We start from the raw sequence: 23,996 nt of genomic DNA on the forward strand, positions 1-23,996 counted from the left end.
GAGATACTATAATAACTGACCCAGTCAGTGACTCTCCCTGTGGAGATACTATAATAACAGACCCACTCAGTAACTCTCCCTGTGGAGATACTATAATAACAGACCAACTCAGTGACTCTCCCTGTGGAGATACTATAATAACAGACCCACTCAGTGACTCTCCCTGTGGAGATACTATAGTAACAGACCCACTCAGTGACTCTCCCGGTGGTGATTCTATAATAACAGACCGACTCAGTGACACTCCCTCTGGAGATACTATAATAACAGACCCACTCAGTGACTCTCCCTGTGGAGATAATATAATAACAGACCAACTCAGTGACTCTCCCTGTGGAGATACTATAATAACAGACCCAGTCAGTGACTCTCCCTGTGGAGATACTATAATAACTGACCCAGTCAGTGACTCTCCCTGTGGAGATACTATAATAACAGTCCCAGTCAGTGACTCTCCCTGTGGAGATACTATAATAACAGACCCACTCAGTGACTCTCCCTGTGGAGATATTATAATAACAGAACCACTCAGTGACACTCCCTCTGGAGATACTATAATAACAGACCCACTCAATGACTCTCCCTGTGGAGATACTATAATAACAGTCCCACTCAGTGACTCTCCCGGTGGAGATGCTACAATAACAGACCCACTCAGTGACTCTCCCTGTGGAGATAATATAATAACAGACCCACTCAGTGACTCTCCCTGTGGAGATACTATAATAACAGACCCACTCAGTGACTCTCCCTGGGAGATACTATAATAACAGACCCAGTCAAGGACTTTTCCTGTGGAGATACTATAATAACTGACCCAGTCAGTGACTCTCCCTGTGAAGATATTATAATAACAGACCCACTCAGTAACTCTCCCTGTGGAGATACTATAATAACAGACCAACTCAGTGACTCTCCCTGTGGAGATACTATAATAACAGACCCACTCAGTGACACTCCCTGTGGAGATACTACAGTAACAGACCCACTCAGTGACACTCCCGGTGGAGATTCTATAATAACAGACCGACTCAGTGACACTCCCTGTGGAGATACTATGATAACAGACCCACTCAGGCACTCTCTCTGTGGAGATACTACAATAACTGACCCAGTCAGTGACTCTCCCTGTGGAGATACTATAATAACAGACCCAGTCAGTGACTCCCCCTGTGGAGATATAATAACAACAGACCCACTCAGTGACTCTCTCTGTGGAGATACAATAATAACAGACCCACTCAGTAACTCTCCCTGTGGAGATACCATAATAACAGACACACTCAGTGACTCTCCCTGTGGAGATACCAGAATAACACACCCACTCAGTGACCCTCCCTGTGGAGATACTATAATAACAGACCCACTCAGTGACTCTCCCTGTGGAGATACTATAATAACAGACCCACTCAGTGACTCTCCCTGTGGAGATACTATAATAACAGACCCACTCAGTGACTCTCCCTGTGGAGATACTATAATAACAGACCCACTCAGTGACTCTCCCTGTGGAGATTCTATAATAACAGACCCACTCAGTGACTCTCCCTGTGGAGATACCATAATAACACACCCACTCAGTGACCCTCCCTGTGGAGATACTATAATAACTGACCCAGTCAGTGACTCTCCCTGTGGAGATACTATAATAACAGACCCACTCAGTAACTCTCCCTGTGGAGATACTATAATAACAGACCAACTCAGTGACTCTCCCTGTGGAGATACTATAATAACAGACCCACTGAGTGACTCTCCCTGTGGAGATACTATAGTAACAGACCCACTCAGTGACTCTCCCGGTGGAGATTCTATAATAACAGACCCAGTCAGTGACTCTCCCTGTGGAGATACTATAATAACTGACCCAGTCAGTGACTCTCCCTGTGGAGATACTATAATAACAGTCCCAGTCAGTGACTCTCCCTGTGGAGATACTATAATAACAGACCCACTCAGTGACTCTCCCTGTGGAGATAATATAATAACAGACCAACTCGGTGACTCTCCCTGTGGAGATACTATAATAACAGACCCAGTCAGTGACTCTCCCTGTGGAGATACTATAATAACTGACCCAGTCAGTGACTCTCCCTGTGGAGATACTATAATAACAGTCCCAGTCAGTGACTCTCCCTGTGGAGATACTATAATAACAGACCCACTCAGTGACTCTCCCTGTGGAGATATTATAATAACAGACCCACTCAGTGACACTCCCTCTGGAGATACTATAATAACAGACCCAGTCAGTGACTCTCCCTGTGGAGATACTATAATAACTGACCCAGTCAGTGACTCTCCCTGTGGAGATACTATAATAACAGTCCCAGTCAGTGACTCTCCCAGTGGAGATACTATAATAACAGACCCACTCAGTGACTCTCCCTGTGGAGATATTATAATAACAGACCCACTCAGTGACACTCCCTCTGGAGATACTATAATAACAGACCCATTCAGTGACTCTCTCTGTGGAGATACTATAATAACAGACACACTCAGTGACTCTCCCTGTGGAGATACTATAATAACAGACCCACTCAGTGACTCTCCCTGTGGAGATACTATTAGAACAGACCCACACAGTGACTCTCCCTGTGGAGATACTATAATAACAGACCCACTCAGTGACTCTCCCTGTGGAGATAATATAATAACAGACCAACTCAGTGACTCTCCCTGTGGAGATACGATAATAACAGACCCAGTCAGTGACTCTCCTGTGGAGATACTATAATAAATGACCCAGTCAGTGACTCTCCCTGTGGAGATACTATAATCACAGTCCCAGTCAGTTACTCTCCCTGTGGAGATACTATAATAACAGACCCACTCAGTGACTCTCCCTGTGGAGATATTATAATAACAGACCCACTCAGTGAAACTCCCTCTGGAGATACTATAATAACAGACCCACTCAATGACTCTCCCTCTGGAGATACTATAATAACAGACCCACTCAATGACTCTCCCTGTGGAGATACTATAATAACAGACCCACTCAGTGACTCTCCCTGTGGAAATACTATAATAACAGACCCACTCAGTGACTCTCCCTGTGGAGATACTATAATAACAGACCCAGTCAAGGACTCTTCCTGTGGAGATACTATAATAACTGACCCAGTCTGTGACTCTCCCTGTGGAGATTCTATAATAACAGACCCACTCAGTGACTCTCCCTGTGGAGATACTATAGTAACAGACCCACTCAGTGACTCTCCCGGTGGTGATTCTATAATAACAGACCGACTCAGTGACACTCCCTGTGGAGATACTATAATAACAGACCCACTCAGTGACTCTCCCTGTGGAGATAATATTATAACAGACCAACTCAGTGACTCTCCCTGTGGAGATACTATAATAACAGACCCAGTCAGTGACTCTCCCTGTGGAGATACTATAATAACTGACCCAGTCAGTGACTCTCCCTGTGGAGATACTATAATAACAGTCCCAGTCAGTGACTCTCCCTGTGGAGATACTATAATAACAGACCCACTCAGTGACTCTCCCTGTGGAGATATTATAATAACAGAACCACTCAGTGACACTCCCTCTGGAGATACTATAATAACAGACCCACTCAATGACTCTCCCTGTGGAGATACTATAATAACAGTCCCACTCAGTGACTCTCCCGGTGGAGATGCTACAATAACAGACCCACTCAGTGACTCTCCCTGTGGAGATAATATAATAACAGACCCACTCAGTGACTCTCCCTGTGGAGATACTATAATAACAGACCCACTCAGTGACTCTCCCTGGGAGATACTATAATAACAGACCCAGTCAAGGACTTTGCCTGTGGAGATGCTATAATAACTGACCCAGTCAGTGACTCTCCCTGTGAAGATATTATAATAACAGACCCACTCAGTAACTCTCCCTGTGGAGATACTATAATAACAGACCAACTCAGTGACTCTCCCTGTGGAGATACTATAATAACAGACCCACTCAGTGACACTCCCTGTGGAGATACTACAGTAACAGACCCACTCAGTGACACTCCCGGTGGAGATTCTATAATAACAGACCGACTCAGTGACACTCCCTGTGGAGATACTATGATAACAGACCCACTCAGGCACTCTCTCTGTGGAGATACTACAATAACTGACCCAGTCAGTGACTCTCCCTGTGGAGATACTATAATAACAGACCCAGTCAGTGACTCCCCCTGTGGAGATATAATAACAACAGACCCACTCAGTGACTCTCTCTGTGGAGATACAATAATAACAGACCCACTCAGTAACTCTCCCTGTGGAGATACCATAATAACAGACACACTCAGTGACTCTCCCTGTGGAGATACCAGAATAGCACACCCACTCAGTGACCCTCCCTGTGGAGATACTATAATAACAGACCCACTCAGTGACACTCCCTGTGGAGATACTATAATAAGAGACCCTCTTAGTGACTCTCCCTGTGGAGATCCTATAATAACAGACCCACTCAGTAACTCTCCCTGTGGAGATACTATAATAACAGACCAACTCAGTGTCTCTATCTTTGGAGATAATATAATAACAGACCCACTCAGTGACTCTCCCTGTGGAGATACGATAATAACAGTCCCAGTCGGTGACTCTCCCTGTGGAGATACAAAAATAACAGACCCACTCAGTGACTCTCCCTGTGGAGATATTATAATAACAGATCCACTCAGTGACACTCCCTGTGGATATACTATAATAACAGACAACCTCAGAGACTCTCCCTTTGGAGATACTATAATAACAGACCCAGTCAGTGACTCCCCCTGTGGAGATACTATAATAACAGACCCACTCAGTGACTCTCTGTGTTGAGATACTATAATAACAGACCCACTCAGTGACTCTCGCTGTGGAGATACTATAATAACAGACCCACTCAGTGCCTCTCGCTGTGGAGATACTATAACAACAGACCCACTCAGTGACTCTCCCTTTGGAGATACTATAATAACAGACCCACTCAGTGACTCTCCCTGTGGAGATACTATAATAACAGACCCACTCAGTGACTCTCCCTGTGGAGATACTATTAGAACAGACCCACACAGTGACTCTCCCTGTGGAGATACTATAATAACAGACCAACTCAGTGACTCTCCCTGTGGAGATACTATAATAACAGACCCACTCAGTGACTCTCCCTGTGGAGATACTATAGTAACAGACCCACTCAGTGACTCTCCCGGTGGTGATTCTATAATAACAGACCGACTCAGTGACACTCCCTGTGGAGATACTATAATAACAGACCCACTCAGTGACTCTCCCTGTGGAGATAATATAATAACAGACCAACTCAGTGACTCTCCCTGTGGAGATACTATAATAACAGACCCAGTCAGTGACTCTCCCTGTGGAGATACTATAATAACTGACCCAGTCAGTGACTCTCCCTGTGGAGATACTATAATAACAGTCCCAGTCAGTGACTCTCCCTGTGGAGATACTATAATAACAGACCCACTCAGTGACTCTCCCTGTGGAGATATTATAATAACAGACCCTCTCAGTGACACTCCCTCTGGAGATACTATAATAACAGACCCACTCAATGACTCTCCCTGTGGAGATACTATAATAACAGTCCCACTCAGTGACTCTCCCGGTGGAGATGCTACAATAACAGACCCACTCAGTGACTCTCCCTGTGGAGATAATATAATAACAGGCCCACTCAGTGACTCTCCCTGTGGAGATACTATAATAACAGACCCAGTCAAGGACTCTTCCTGTGGAGATACTATAATAACTGACCCAGTCAGTGACTCTCCCTGTGGAGATACCAGAATAACACACCCACTCAGTGACCCTCCCTGTGGAGATACTATAATAACAGACCCAGTCAAGGACTTTTCCTGTGGAGATACTATAATAACTGACCCAGTCAGTGACTCTCCCTGTGGAGATACTATAATAACAGACCCACTCAGTGACACTCCCTGTGGAGATACTACAGTAACAGACCCACTCAGTGACACTCCCGGTGGAGATTCTATGATAACAGATCGACTCAGTGACACTCCCTGTGGAGATACTATAATAACAGACCCTGTCAGTGACTCCCCCTGTGGAGATATAATAACAACAGACCCACTCAGTGACTCTCTCTGTGGAGATACAATAATAACAGACCCACACAGTAACTCTCCCTGTGGAGAAACCATAATAACAGACACACTCAGTGACTCTCCCTGTGGAGATACCATAATAACACACCCACTCAGTGACCCTCCCTGTGGAGATACTATAATAACAGACCCACTCAGTAACACTCCCTGTGGAGATACTATAATAAGAGACCCTCTTAGTGACTCTCCCTGTGGAGGTCCTATAATAACAGACCCACTCAGTAACTCTCCCTGTGGAGATACTATAATAACAGACCAACTCAGTGTCTCTATCTTTGGAGATAATATAATAACAGACCCACTCAGTGACTCTCCCTGTGGAGATACTATAATAACTGACCCAGTCGGTGACTCCCCCTGTGGAGATACTATTATAACAGACCCACTCAGTGACTCTCTGTGTGGAGATACTATAATAACAGACCCACTCAGTGACTCTCGCTGTGGAGATACTATCATAACAGACCCACTCAGTGCCTCTCGCTGTGGAGATACTATAATAACAGACCCACTCAGTGACTCTCCCTTTGGAGATACTATAATAACAGACCCACTCAGTGACTCTCCCTGTGGAGATACTATAATAACAGACCCACTCAGTGACTCTCCCTGTGGAGATACTATTAGAACAGAGACACACAGTGACTCTCCCTGTGGAGATACTATAATAACAGACCCACTCAGTGACTCTCCCTGTGGAGATAATATAATAACAGACCAACTCAGCGACTCTCCCTGTGGAGATACTACAATAACAGACCCAGTCAGTGACTCTCCCTGTGGAGTTACTATAATAAGTGACCCAGTCAAACACTCTCCCTGTGGAGATACTATAATAACAGTCCCAGTCAGTGACTCTCCCTGTGGAGATACTATAATAACAGACCCACTCAGTGACTCTCCCTGTGGAGATATTATTATAACAGACCCACTCAGTGACTCTCCCTGTGGAGAAGCTATAATAACAGACAACTTCAGTGACTCTCCCTGTTGAGATACTATAATAACAGACCCACTCAGTGACTCTCCCTGTGGAGATATTATTATAACAGACCCACTCAGTGACTCTCCCTGTGGAGATGCTATAATAACAGACAACTTCAGTGACTCTCTCTGTGGAGATACTATAATAACAGACACACTCAGTGACTCTCGCTGTGGAGATACAGTAATAACAGACCCACTCAGTGCCTCTCGCTGTGGAGATACTATAATAACAGACCCACTCAGTGACTCTCCCTGTGGAGATACGAGAATAACAGACCCACTCAGTGACTCTCCCTGTGGACATACTATAATAACAGACCAATTCAGTGACTCTCCCTGTGGAGATACTATTAGAACAGACCCACTCCGTGACTCTCCCTGTGGAGATACTATAATAACAGACCAATTCAGTGACTCTCCCTGTGGAGAGACTATTAGAACAGACCCACACAGTGACTCTCCCTGTGGAGATACTATAATAACAGATCCACTCAGTGACGCTCCCTGTGGAGATACTATAATAACAGACCCAGTCAGTGACTCACCCTCTGGAGATACAATAATAATAATAGACCCACTCAGTGACTCTCCCTGTGGAGATATTATAATAACAGACCCACTCAGTCACACTCCCTGTGGATATACTATAATAACAGACAACCTCAGTGACTCTCCCTGTGGAGATACTATAATAACAGACCCAGTCAGTGACTCCCCCTGTGGAGATACTATAATAACAGACCCAGTCAGTGACTCTCTCTGTGGAGATACTATAATAACAGACCCACTCAGTGACACTCGCTGTGGAGATACTATAATAACAGACGCACTCAGTGCCTCTCGCTGTGGAGATACTATAGCAACAGACCCACTCAGTGACTCTCCCTTTGGAGATACTATAATAACAGACCCACTCAGTGACTCTCCCTGTGGAGATACTATTAGAACAGACCCACACAGTGACTCTCCCTGTGGAGATGCTATAATAACAGACAACTTCAGTGACTCTCCCTGTTGAGATACTATAATAACAGACCCAGTCAGTGACTCCCCCTGTGGAGATACTCTCATAACAGACCCACTCGGTGACTCTCTCTGTGGAGATACTATAATAACAGACCCACTCAGTGACTCTCGCTGTGGAGATACAATAATAACAGACCCACTCAGTCCCTCTAGCTGTGGAGATACTATAATAACAGACCCACTCAGTGACTCTCCCTGTGGAGATACGAGAATAACAGACCCACTCAGTGACTCTCCCTGTGGAGATACTATAATAACAGACCAATTCAGTGACTCTCCCTGTGGAGATACTATTAGAACAGACCCACTCCGTGTATCTCCCTGTGGAGATACTATAATAACAGACCAATTCAGTGACTCTCCCTGTGGTGATACTATTAGAACAGACCCACACAGTGACTCTCCCTGTGGAGAAACTATAATAACAGATCCACTCAGTGACGCTCCCTGTGGAGATACTATAATAACAGACCCACTCAGTGACTCTCTCTCTGGAGATACTATAATAACAGACCCAGTCAGTGACTCACCCTCTGGAGATACAATAATAATAGCAGACCCACTCAGTTACTCTCTCTGTGGAGATACTGCAATAACAGATCCACTCAGTGACTCTCCCTCTGGAGATATTAAAATAACAGATCCACTCAGTGACTCTCCCTGTGGGGATACTATAATAACAGACACACTCAGTGACTCTCCCTCTGGAGATACTATAATAACAGACCCACTCAGTGACTCTCCCTGTGGAGATACTATAATAACAGACCCACTCAGTGACTCTCCCGGTGGAGATGCTACAATAACAGATCCACTCAGTGACTCTCCCTGTGGAGATACTATAATAACAGACCCACTCAGTGATTCTCGCTGTGGAGATACTATAATAACAGACACACTCAGTGACTCTCCCTGTGGAGATAATATAGTAACAGACCCACTCAGTGACTCTCCCTGTGGAGATACTATAATAACAGACCCACTCAGTGACTCTCCCAGTGGAGATAATATAATAACAGACCCACTTAGTGACTCTCCCTCTGGAGATACTATAATAACAGACCCACTCCGTGACTCTCCCTGTGGAGATACTATAATAACAGACCCACTCAGTGACTCTCCCGGTGGAGATGCTACAATAACAGATCCACTCAGTGACTCTCCCTGTGGAGATACTATAATAACAGACCCACTCAGTGATTCTCCCTGTGGAGATACTATAATAACAGACACACTCAGTGACTCTCCCTGTGGAGATAATATAATAACAGACCCACTCAGTGACTCTCCCTGTGGAGATACTATCATAACAGACCCAGTCAAGGACTCTTTCTTTGGAGATACTATAATAACTGACCCACTCAGTGACTCACCCTGTGGAGATACTATAATAACAGACCAACTCAGTGACTCTCCCTGTGGAGATACTATAATAACAGACCCAGTCAGTGACTCTCCCTGTGGAGATACTATAATAACTGACCCAGTCAGTGACTCTCGCTGTGGAGATACTATAATAACAGTCCCAGTCAGTGACTCTCCCTGTGGAGATACTATAATAACAGACCCACTCAGTGACTCTCCCTGTGGAGATATTATAATAACAGACCCACTCAGTGACTCTCCCTGTGGAGATGCTATAATAACAGACAACTTCAGTGACTCTCCCTGTTGAGATACTATAATAAGAGACCCAGTCACTGACTCCCCCTGTGGAGATACTATAATAACAGACCCACTCGGTGACTCTCTCTGTGGACATACTATAATAAAAGACCCACTCAGTGACTCTCGCTGTGGAGATACAATAATAACAGACCCACTCAGTGCCTCTCGCTGTGGAGATACTATAATAACAGACCCACTCAGTGACTCTCCCTGTGGAGATACGAGAATAACAGACCCACTCAGTGACTCTCCCTGCGGAGATACTATAATAACAGACCAATTCAGTGACTCTCCCTGTGGAGATACTATTAGAACAGACCCACTCCGTGACTCTCCCTGTGGAGATACTATAATAACAGACCAATTCAATGACTCTCCCTGTGGATATACTATTAGAACAGACCCACACAGTGACTCTCCCTGTGGAGATACTATAATAACAGATCCACTCAGTGACTCTCCCTCTGGAGATACTATAATAACAGACCCAGTCAGTGACTCACCCTCTGGAGATACAATAATAATAGCAGACCCACTCAATTACTCTCTCTGTGGAGATACTACAATAACAGATCCACTCAGTGACTCTCCCTGTGGAGATAATAAAATAACAGATCCACTCAGTGACTCTCCCTGTGGAGATACTATAATAACAGACACACTCAGTGACTCTCCCTGTGGAGATAATATAATTACAGACCCACTCAGTGACTCTCCCTGTGGAGATACTATAATAACAGACCCAGTCAAGGACTCTTCCTTTGGAGATACTATAATAACTGACCCAGTCAGTGACTCTCCCTGTGGAGATTCTATATTAACAGACCCACTCAGTGACTCTCCCTGTAGAGATACTATAATAACAGACCCACTCAGTGACTCTCCCTGTAGAGATACAATAGTAACAGACCCAGTCAGTGACTCCCCCTGTGGAGATACTATAACAACAGACCCACTCAGTGACTCTCTCTGTGGAGATACTAGAATAACAGACCCACTCAGTGACTCTCCCTGTGGAGATACCATAATAACAGACACACTCAGTGACTCTCCCTGTGGAGATACCATAATAACACACCCACTCAGTGACCCTCCCTGTGGAGATACTATAATAACAAACCCACTCAGTGACTCTGCCTGTGGAGATACTATAATAACAGACCCTCTGAGTGACTCTCCCTGTGGAGATACTATAATAACAGACCCAGTCAGTAACTCTCCCTGCGGAGATACTATAATAACAGACCTACTCAGTGACTCTCCCTTTGGAGATACTATAATAACAGACCCTCTGAGTGACTCTCCCTGTGGAGATGCGATAATAACAGACCCAGTCAGTAACTCTCCCTGTGGAGATACTATAATAACAGACCAACTCAGTGTCTCTCTCTTTGGAGATAATATAATAACAGATCAACTCAGTGACTCTCCCTGTGGAGATACTATAAAAACAGACCCACTCAGAGACTCTCCCTGTGGAGATACTATAATAACAGACCCACTCGGTGACTCTCCCTGTGGAGATACTATAATAACAGACCAACTCAGTGACTCTCCCTGTGGAGATACTATAATAACAGACCCACTCAGTGACTCTCCCTGTGGAGATACTATAGTAAAAGACCCACTCAGTGATCTCCCTGTGGAGATACTATAATAACAGACCGACTCTGTGGCACTCCCTGTGGAGATACTATAATAACAGACCCACTCAGGCTCTCTCTCTGTGGAGATACTATTATAACAGACCCAGTTAGTGACTCTCCCTGTGGAGATACTATAATAACAGATCCACTCAGTGACTCTCCCCCTGGAGATACTATAATAACAGACCCAGTCAGTGGCTCACCCTCTGGAGATACCATAATAATAACAGACCCACTCAGTTGCTCTCTCTGTGGAGATACTATAATAACAGATCCACTCAGTGACTCTCCCTGTGGAGATACTATAATAACAGATCCACTCAGTGACTCTCCCTGTGGAGATACTATAATAACAGACCCACTCAGTGACTCTCCCACTGGAGATATTATAACAACAGACCCACTCAGTGACTCTCCCTGTGGAGATACTATAATAACAGACCCACTCAGTGACTCTCCCGGTGGAAATGCCACAATAACAGACCCACTCAGTGATTCTCCCTGTGGAGATGCCATAATAACAGACACACTCAGTGACTCTCCCTGTGGAGATACTATAATAACAGACCCACTCAGTGACTCTCCCTGTGGAGATACTATAATAACAGACCCAGTCAAGGACTCTTCCTGTGGAGATACTATGATAACTGACCCAGTCTGTGACTCTCCCTGTGGAGATTCTATAATAACAGACCCACTCAGTGTCTCTCTCTTTGGAGATAATATAATAACAGACCCACTCAGTGACTCTCCATGTGGAGATACTATAAAAACAGACCCACTCAGTGACTCTCCCTGTGGAGATACTGTTATAACAAACCCACTCAGTGACTCTCCCTGTGGAGATACTATAAAAACAGACCCTCTTAGTGACTCTCCCTGTGGAGATACTATAATAACAGACCCAGTCAGTAACTCTCCCTGTGAAGATACTATAATAACAGACCAACTCAGTGACTCTCCCTGTGGAGATACTATAAAAACAGACCCACTCAGTGACTCTCCCTGTGGAGATACTATAATAACAGACCCACTCAGAGACTCTCCCTGTGGAGATACAATAATAACAGACCCACTCAGTGACTCTCCCTGTGGAGATACTATAATAACAGACCCAGTCAGTGACTCCCCCTGTGGAGATACTATAACAACAGACCCACTCAGTGACTCTCTCTGTGGAGATACTAGAATAACAGACCCACTCAGTGACTCTCCCTGTGGAGATACCACAATAACAGACACACTCAGTGACTCTCCCTGTGGAGATACCATAATAACAAACCCACTCAGTGACCCTCCCTGTGGAGATACTATAATAACAAACCCACTCAGTGACTCTGCCTGTGGAGATACTATAATAACAGACCCTCTGAGTGACTCTCCCTGTGGAGATACTATAATAACAGACCCAGTCAGTAACTCTCCCTGCGGAGATACTATAATAACAGACCTACTCAGTGACTCTCCCTTTGGAGATACTATAATAACAGACCCTCTGAGTGACTCTCCCTGTGGAGATGCGATAATAACAGACCCAGTCAGTAACTCTCCCTGTGGAGATACTATAATAACAGACCAACTCAGTGTCTCTCTCTTTGGAGATAATATAATAACAGATCAACTCAGTGACTCTCCCTGTGGAGATACTATAAAAACAGACCCACTCAGAGACTCTCCCTGTGGAGATACTATAATAACAGACCCACTCGGTGACTCTCCCTGTGGAGATACTCTAATAACAGACCAACTCAGTGACTCTCCCTGTGGAGATACTATAATAACAGACCCACTCAGTGACTCTCCCTGTGGAGATACTATAGTAAAAGACCCACTCAGTGATCTCCCTGTGGAGATACTATAATAACAGACCGACTCAGTGACTCTCCCTGTGGAGATACTATAATAACAGACCCAGTCAGTGACTCCCCCTGTGGAGATACTATAACAACAGACCCACTCAGTGACTCTCTCCGTGGAGATACTAGAATAACAGACCCACTCAGTGACTCTCCCTGTGGAGATACCACAATAACAGACACACTCAGTGACTCTCCCTGTGGAGATACCATAATAACAAACCCACTCAGTGACCCTCCCTGTGGAGATACTATAATAACAAAACCACTCAGTGACTCTGCCTGTGGAGATACTATAATAAAAGACCCTCTGAGTGACTCTCCCTGTGGAGATACTATAATAACAGACCCAGTCAGTAACTCTCCCTGTGGAGATACTATAATAACAGACCAACTCAGTGTCTCTCTCTTTGGAGATAATATAATAACAGACCAACTCAGTGACTCTCCCTGTGGAGATACTATAATAACAGACCCACTCAGAGACTCTCCCTGTGGAGATACTATAATAACAGACCCACTCGGTGACTCTCCCTGTGGAGATACTATAATAACAGACCAACTCAGTGACTCGCCCTGTGGAGATACTATAATAACAGACCCACTCAGTGACTCTCCCTGTGGAGATACTATAGTAACAGACCCACTCAGTGACTCTCCCTGTGGAGATACTATAATAATAGACCGACTCTGTGGCACTCCCTGTGGAGATACTATAATAACAGACCCACTCAGGCACTCTCTCTGTGGAGATACTATTATAACAGACCCAGTTCGTGACTCTCCCTGTGGAGATACTATAATAACAGATCCACTCAGTGACGCTCCCTGTGGAGATACTATAATAACAGACCCACTCAGTGACTCTCCCTCTGGAGATACTATAATAACAGACCCAGTCAGTGGCTCACCCTCTGGAGATACCATAATAATAACAGACCCACTCAGTTGCTCTCTCTGTGGAGATACTATAATAACAGATCCAAAAAGTGACTCTCCCTGTGGAGATACTATAATAACAGATCCACTCAGTGACTCTCCCTGTGGAGATACTATAATAACAGACCCACTCAGTGACTCTCCCACTTGAGATATTATAACAACAGACCCACTCAGTGACTCTCCCGGTTGAGATGCCACAATAACAGACCCACTCAGTGATTCTCCCTGTGGAGATGCTATAATAACAGACACACTCAGTGACTCTCCCTGTGGAAATACTATAATAACAGACCCACTCAGTGACATTCCCTGTGGAGATACTATAATAACAGACCCAGTCAAGGACTCTTCCTGTGGAGATACTATGATAACTGACCCAGTCTGTGACTCTCCCTGTGGAGATTCTATAATAACAGACCCACTCAGTGACTCTCCCTGTGGAGATACTATAATAACAGAACCACTCAGTGACTCTCCCTGTGGAGATACTATAATAACAGACCCAGTCAGTGACTCCCCCTGTGGAGATACTATAACAACAGACCCACTCAGTGACTCTCTCTGTGGAGATACTATAATAACAGACCCACTCAGTGACTCTCCCTGTGGAGATACCATAATAACACACCCACTCAGTGACTCTCCCTGTGGAGATACTATAAAAACAGACCCTCTTAGTGACTCTCCCTGTGGAGATACTATAATAACAGACCCAGTCAGTAACTCTACCTGTGGAGATACTATAATAACAGACCAACTCAGTGTCTCTCTCTTTGGAGATAATATAATAACAGACCCACTCAGTGACTCTCCCTGTGGAGATACTATAAAAACAGACCCAGTCAGTGACTCTCCCTGTGGAGATACTATTATAACAAACCCACTCAGTGCCTCTCCCTGTGGAGATACTATAATAACAGACCCTCTTAGTGACTCTCCCTGTGGAGATACTATAATAACAGACCCAGTCAGTAACTCTCCCTGTGAAGATACTATAATAACAGACCAACTCAGTGACTCTCCCTGTGGAGATACTATAAAAACAGACCCACTCAGTGACTCTCCCTGTGGAGATACTATAATAACAGACCCACTCAGAGACTCTCCCTGTGGAGATACAATAATAACAGACCCACTCAGTGACTCTCCCTGTGGAGATACTATAATAACAGACCAACTCAGTGACTCTCCCTGTGGAGATACTATAATAACAGACCCACTCAGTGACTCTCCCTGTGGAGATACTCTAGTAACAGACCCACTCAGTGACTCTCCCTGTGGAGATACTATAATAACAGACCCACTCAGTGACACTCCCTGTGGATATACTATAATAACAGACAACCTCAGTGACTCTCCCTGTGGAGATACTATAATAACAGACCAAGTCAGTGACTCTCCCTGTGGAGATACTATAATAACAGACCCTGTCATGGACTATCCCTGTGGAGATACTATAATAACAGTCCCAGTCAGTGACTCTCCCTGTGGAGATACTATAATAACAGAACCTCTTAGTGACTCTCCCTGTGGAGATACTATAATAACAGACCCACTCAGAGACTTTCCCTGTGGAGATACTATAAAAGCAGACCCACTCAGTGACTCTCCCTGTGGAGATACTATAATAACAGACCAACTCAGTGACTCTCCCTGTGGAGATACTATAATAACAGACCCACTCAGCGACTCTCCCTGTGGAGATACTATAAAAACAGACCGACTCAGTGACTCTCCCTGTGGAGATACTATAATAACAGACCCACTCAGAGACTCTCCCTGTGGAGATACTATAATAACAGACCCACTCAGTGACTCTCCCTGTGGAGATACTATAATAACAGACCAACTCAGTGACTCTCCCTGTGGAGATACTATAATAACAGACCCACTCAGTGACTCAACCTGTGGAGATACTCTAGTAACAGACCCACTCAGTGACTCTCCCTGTGGAGATACTATAATAACAGACCGACTCAGTGACGCTCCCTGTGGAGATACTATAATAACAGACCCTCTCAGGCACTCTCCCTGTGGAGATACTATAATAACAGGCCCAGTCAGTGACTCTCCCTGTGGAGATACTATAATAACAGACCCACTCAGTGACTCTCCCTGTGGAGATATTATAAGAACAGACCCACTCAGTGTCACTCCCTGTGGATATACTATAATAACAGACAACCTCAGTGACTCTCCCTGTGGAGATACTATAATAACATACCCAGTCAGTGACTCCCCCTGTGGAGATACTATAATAACAGACCCACTCAGTGACTCTCTCTGTGGAGATACTATAATAACAGACCCACTCAGTGACTCTCGCTGTGGAGATACTATAGTAACAGACCCACTCAGTGCCTCTCCCTGTGGAGATACTATAATAAAAGACCCACTCAGTGACTCTCCCTGTGGAGATACGATAATAACAGACCCACTCAGTGACTCTCTCTGTGGAGATACTATAATAACAGACCAACTCAGTGACTCTCCCTGTGGAGATACCATAATAACAGACACACTCAGTGACTCTCCCTGTGGAGATACCATAATAACACACCCACTCAGTGACCCTCCTGTGGAGATACTATAATAGCAGACCCTCTTAGTGACTCTCACTGTGGAGATACTATAGTAACAGACCCACTCAGTAACTCTCCCTGTGGAGATACTACAATAACAGAAACACTCAGTGCCTCTCCCTGTGGAGATACTATAATAAAAGACCCACTCAGTGACTCTCCCTGTGGAGATACTATAATAACAGACCCACTCAGTGACTCTCTCTGTGGAGATACTATAATAACAGATCGACTCAGTGACTCTCCCTTTGGAGATACTATAATAACAGACCCACTCAGTGACTCACCCTCTGGAGATACTATAATAACATACCCACTCAGAGACTCTCCCTTTGGAGATACTATAATAACAGATCCACTCAGTGACTCTCCCTGTGGAGATACCATAATAACAGATCATCTCAGTGACTCTCCCTGTGGAGATACTATAATAACAGACCCACTCAGTGACACTCCCTGTGGAGATACTATAGTAACAGACCAACTCAGTGACTCACCCTGTGGAAATACTACAATAACAGACCGACTCAGTGACACTCCCTGTGGAGATACTATAATAACATACCCACTCAGTGACTCTCTCTGTGGACATACTATAATAACTGACCCAGTCAGTGACTCTCCCTGTGGAGATACTATAATAACAGTCCCAGTCAGTGACTCTCCCTGTGGAGATACTATAATAACAGACCCATTCAGTGACTCTCCCTGTGGAGATATTATAAAATCTGACCCACTCAGTGACACTTCCTGTGGATATACTATAATAACAGACAACCTCAGTGACTCTCCCTGTGGAGATACTATAATAACAGACAAAGTCAGTGACTCCCCCTGTGGAGATACTATAATAACAGACCCACTCAGTGACTCTCTCTGTGGAGATACTATAATAACAGACCCAGTCAGTGACATCCCCTGTGGAGATACTATAACAACAGACCCACTCAGTGACTCTCTCTGTGGAGATACCATAATAACAGACACACTCAGTGACTCTCCCTGTGGAGATCCCATAATAACACACCCACTCAGTGACCCTCCCTGTGGAGACGCTATAAGAACGGACCCACTCAGTGACTCTCCCTGTGCAGATACTATAATAACAGACCCTCTTAGTGACTCTCCCTGTGGAGCTACTACAATAACAGACCCACTCAGTAACTCTCCCTGTGGAGATATTATAATAACTAACCAAGTCAGTGACTATCCCTGTGGAGATACTATAATAAAAGTCCCAGTCAGTGACTCTCCCTGTGGAGATATTATAAAATCAGACCCACTCAGTGACACGTCCTGTGGATATACTAGAATAACAGACAACCTCAGTGACTCTCCCTGGGGAGATACTATAATAGCAAACCCACTCAGTGACTCTCCCTGTGGAGATACTATAATAACAGAACCTCTTAGTGACTCTCCCTGTGGAGATACTATAATAACAGACCCAGTCAGTAACTCTCCCTGTGGAGATACTATAATAACAGACCAACTCAGTGTCTCTCTCTTTGGAGATAATATAATAACAGACCCACTCAGTGACTCTCCCTGTGGTGATACTATAAAAACAGACCCACTCAGTGACTCTCCCTGTGGAGATACTATAATAACAAACCCACTCAGTGACTCTCCCTGTGGCGATACTATAATAACAGACCCTCTTAGTGACTCTCCCTGTGGAGATACTATAATAACGGAGCCAGTCAGTAACTCTCCCTGTGGAGATACTATAATAAAAGACCAACTCAGTGTCTCTCTCTTTGGAGATAATATTATAACAGACCCACTCAGTGACTCTCCCTGTGGAGATACTGTAAGAACAGACCCACTCAGTGACTCTCCCTGTGGAGATACTATAATAACAGACCCACTCAGAGACTCTCCCTGTGGAGATACTATAATAACAGACCCATTCAGTGACTCTCCCTGTGGAGATACTATAATAACAGACCAACTCAGTGACTCTCCCTGTGGAGATACTATAATAACAGACCGACTCAGTGACTCTCCCTGTGGAGATACTATAGTAACAGACACACTCAGTGACTCTCCCTGTGGAGATACTATAATAACAGAACGACTCAGTGACACTCCCTGTGGAGATACTATAATAACAGACCCACTCAGGCACTCTCTCTGTGGAGATACTATAATAACTGACCCAGTCAGTGACTCACCCTGTGGAGATACTATTATAACAGTCCCAGTCAGTAACTCTCCCTGTGGAGAGACCAGCATAACAGACCAACTCAGTGACTCTCCCTGTGGAGATATTATAATAACAGACCCACTCAGTGACACTCCCTGTGGATATACTATAATAACAGACAACCTCAGTGACTCTCCCTGTGGAGATACTATAATAACAGACCCACTCAGTGACTCCCCCTGTTGAGATACTATAATAACAGACCCACTCAGTGACTCTCCCTGTGGAGATATTATAATAACAGACCCACTCAGTGACACTCCCTGTGGATATACTATAATAACAGACAACCTCAGTGACTCTCCCTGTGGAGATACTATAATAACAGACCCAGTCAGTGACTCTCCCTGTGGAGATACTATAATAACAGACCCTGTCATGGACTATCCCTGTGGAGATACTATAATAACAGTCCCAGTCAGTTACTCTCCCTGTGGAGATACTATAATAACAGAACCTCTTAGTGACTCTCCCTGTGGAGATACTATAATAACAGACCCACTCAGAGACTTTCCCTGTGGAGATACGAGAAAGGAGACCCACTCAGTGACTCTCCCTGTGGAGATACTATAATAACAGACCAACTCAGTGACTCTCCATGTGGAGATACTATAATAACAGACCCACTCAGCGACTCTCCCTGTGGAGATACTATAAAAACAGACCCACTCAGTGACTCTCCCTGTGGAGATACTGTAATAACAGACCCACTCAGAAACTCTCCCTGTGGAGATACTGTGATAACAGACCCACTCAGTGACTCTCTCTGTGGAGATACTATAATAACAGACCGACTCAGTGACTCTCCCTTTGGAGATACTATAATAACAGACCCACTCAGTGACTCACCCTCTGGAGATACTATAATAACAGACCCACTCAGAGACTCTCCCTTTGGAGATACTATAATAACAGACCCACTCAGTGACTCTCCCTGTTGAGATACCATAATAACAGACCATCTCAGTGACTCTCCCTGTGGAGATACTATAATAACAGACCCACTCAGTGACTCTCCCTGTGGAGATACTATAGTAACAGACCAACTCAGTGACTCACCCTGTGTAAATACTATAATAACAGACCGACTCAGTGACACTCCCTGTGGAGATACTATAATAACAGACCCACTCAGTGACTCTCTCTGTGGAGATACTATAATAACTGACCCAGTCAGTGACTCTCCCTGTGGAGATACTATAATAACAGTCCCAGTCAGTGACTCTCCCTGTGGAGATACTATAATAACAGACCCATTCAGTGACTCTCCCTGTGGAGATATTATAAAATCTGACCCACTCAGTGACACTTCCTGTGGATATACTATAATAACAGACAACCTCAGTGACTCTCCCTGTGGAGATACTATAATAACAGACCCAGTCAGTGACTCCCCCTGTGGAGATACTATAATAACAGACCCACTCAGTGACTCTCTCTGTGGAGATACTATAATAACAGACCCAGTCAGTGACATCCCCTGTGGAGATACTATAACAACAGACCCACTCAGTGACTCTCTCTGTGGAGATACCATAATAACAGACACACTCAGTGACTCTCCCTGTGGAGATATCATAATAACACACCCACTCAGTGACCCTCCCTGTGGAGATGCTATAAGAACGGACCCACTCAGTGACTCTCCCTGTGCAGATACTATAATAACAGACCCTCTTAGTGACTCTCCCTGTGGAGCTACTACAATAACAGACCCACTCAGTAACTCTCCCTGTGGAGATACTATAATAACAAACCAAGTCAGTGACTATCCCTGTGGAGATACTATAATAAAAGTCCCAGTCAGTGACGCTCCCTGTGGAGATATTATAAAATCAGACCCACTCAGTGACACGTCCTGTGGATATACTATAATAATAGACAACCTCAGTGACTCTCCCTGGGGAGATACTATCATAACAAACCCACTCAGTGACTCTCCCTGCGGAGTTACTATAATAACAGACCCTCTTAGTGACTCTCCCTGTGGAGATACTATAATAACAGACCCAGTCAGTAACTCTCCCTGTGGAGATACTATAATAACAGACCAACTCAGTGTCTCTCTCTTTGGAGATAATATAATAACAGACCCACTCAGTGACTCTCCCTGTGGTGATACTATAAAAACAGACCCACTCAGTGACTCTCCCTGTGGAGATACTATAATAACAAACCCACTCAGTGACTCTCCCTGTGGAGATACTATAATAACAGACCCTCTTAGTGACTCTCCCTGTGGAGATACTATAATAACAGAGCCAGTCAGTAACTCTCCCTGTGGAGATACTATAATAAAAGACCAACTCAGTGTCTCTCTCTTTGGAGATAATATAATAACAGACCCACTCAGTGACTCTCCCTGTGGAGATACTGTAAGAACAGACCCACTCAGTGACTCTCCCTGTGGAGATACTATAATAACAGACCCACTCAGAGACTCTCCCTGTGGAGATACTATAATAACAGACCCATTCAGTGACTCTCCCTGTGGAGATACTATAATAACAGACCAACTCAGTGACTCTCCCTGTGGAGATACTATAATAACAGACCGACTCAGTGACTCTCCCTGTGGAGATACTATAGTAACAGACCCACTCAGTGACTCTCCCTGTGGAGATACTATAATAACAGAACGACTCAGTGACACTCCCTGTGGAGATACTATAATAACAGACCCACTCAGGCACTCTCTCTGTGGAGATACTATAATAACTGACCCAGTCAGTGACTCTCCCTGTGGAGATACTATTATAACAGTCCCAGTCAGTGACTCTCCCTGTGGAGAGACCAGCATAACAGACCCACTCAGTGACTCTCCCTGTGGAGATATTATAATAACAGACCCACTCAGTGACACTCCCTGTGGATATACTATAATAACAGACAACCTCAGTGAATCTCCCTGTGGAGATACTATAATAACAGACCCACTCAGTGACTCCCCCTGTGGAGATACTATAATAACAGACCCACTCAGTGACTCTCTCTGTGGAGATATTATAATAACAGACCCACTCAGTGACACTCCCTGTGGATATACTATAATAACAGACAACCTCAGTGACTCTCCCTGTGGAGATACTATAATAACAGACCCAGTCAGTGACTCTCCCTGTGGAGATACTATAATAACAGACCCTGTCATGGACTATCCCTGTGGAGATACTATAATAACAGTCCCAGTCACTTACTCTCCCTGTGGAGATACTATAATAACAGAACCTCTTAGTGACTCTCCCTGTGGAGATACTATAATAACAGACCCACTCAGAGACTTTCCCTGCGGAGATACGAGAAAGGAGACCCACTCAGTGACTCTCCCTGTGGAGATACTATAATAACAGACCAACTCAGTGACTCTCCATGTGGAGATACTATAATAACAGACCCACTCAGCGACTCTCCCTGTGGAGATACTATAAAAACAGACCCACTCAGTGACTCTCCCTGTGGAGATACTGTAATAACAGACCCACTCAGAAACTCTCCCTGTGGAGATACTGTGATAACAGACCCACTCAGTGACTCTCCCTGTGGAGATACTATAATAACAGACCAACTCAGTGACTCTCCCTGTGGAGATACTATAATAACAGACCCACTCAGTGACTCAACCTGTGGAGATACTCTAGTAACAGACCCACTCAGTGACTCTCCCTGTGGAGATACTATAATAAAAGACCGACTCAGTGACACTCCCTGTGGAGATACTATAATAACAGACCCTCTCAGGCACTCTCTCTGTGGAGATACTATAATAACTGACCCAGTCAGTGACTCTCCCTGTGGAGATACTATAATAACAGGCCCAGTCAGTGACTCTCCCTGTGGAGATACTATAATAACAGACCCACTCAGTGACTCTCCCTGAGGAGATATTATAATAACAGACCCACTCAGTGACACTCCCTGTGGATATACTATAATAACAGACCCACTCAGGCACTCTCTCTGTGGAGATACTATAATAACTGACCCAGTCAGTGACTCTCCCTGTGGAGATATTATAATAACAGACCCACTCAGTGACACTCCCTGTGGATATACTATAATAACAGACAACCTCAGTGACTCTCCCTGTGGAGATACTATAATAACAGACCCAGTCAGTGACTCCCCCTGTGGAGATACTATAATAACAGACCCACTCAGTGACTCTCTCTGTGGAGATACTATAATAACAGAACCACTCAGTGACTCTCGCTGTGGAGATACTATAATAACAGACCCACTCAGTGCCTCTCCCTGTGGAGATACTATAATAAAAGACCCACTCAGTGACTCTCCCTGTGGAGATACTATAATGACAGACCCACTCCGTGACTTTCTCTGTGGAGATACTATAATAACAGACCAACTCAGTGACTCTCCCTGTGGAGATACCATAATAACAGACACACTCAGTGACTCTCCCTGTGGAGATACCATAATAACAGACCCACTCAGTGACTCTCCCTGTGGAGATACTATAATAGCAGACCCTCTGAGTGACTCTCACTGTGGAGATACTATAGTAACAGACCCACTCAGTAACTCTCCCTGTGGAGATACTACAATAACAGAAACACTCAGTGCCTCTCCCTGTGGAGATACTATAATAAAAGACCCACTCAGTGACTCTCCCTGTGGAGATACTATAATAACAGACCCACTCAGTGACTCTCTCTGTGGAGATACTATAATAACAGACCGACTCAGTGACTCTCCCTGTGGAGATACTATAATAACAGACCCACTCAGTGACTCACCCTCTGGAGATACTATAATAACAGACCCACTCAGAGACTCTCCCTTTGGAGATACTATAATAACAGACCCACTCAGTGACTCTCCCTGTGGAGATACCATAATAATAGACCATCTCAGTGACTCTCCCTGTGGAGATACTATAATAACAGACCCACTCAGTGACTCTCCCTGTGGAGATAC

Source organism: Heterodontus francisci, unplaced genomic scaffold (genome assembly GCF_036365525.1).
Source record: "Heterodontus francisci isolate sHetFra1 unplaced genomic scaffold, sHetFra1.hap1 HAP1_SCAFFOLD_64, whole genome shotgun sequence".
NCBI lineage: Eukaryota > Metazoa > Chordata > Chondrichthyes > Heterodontiformes > Heterodontidae > Heterodontus > Heterodontus francisci.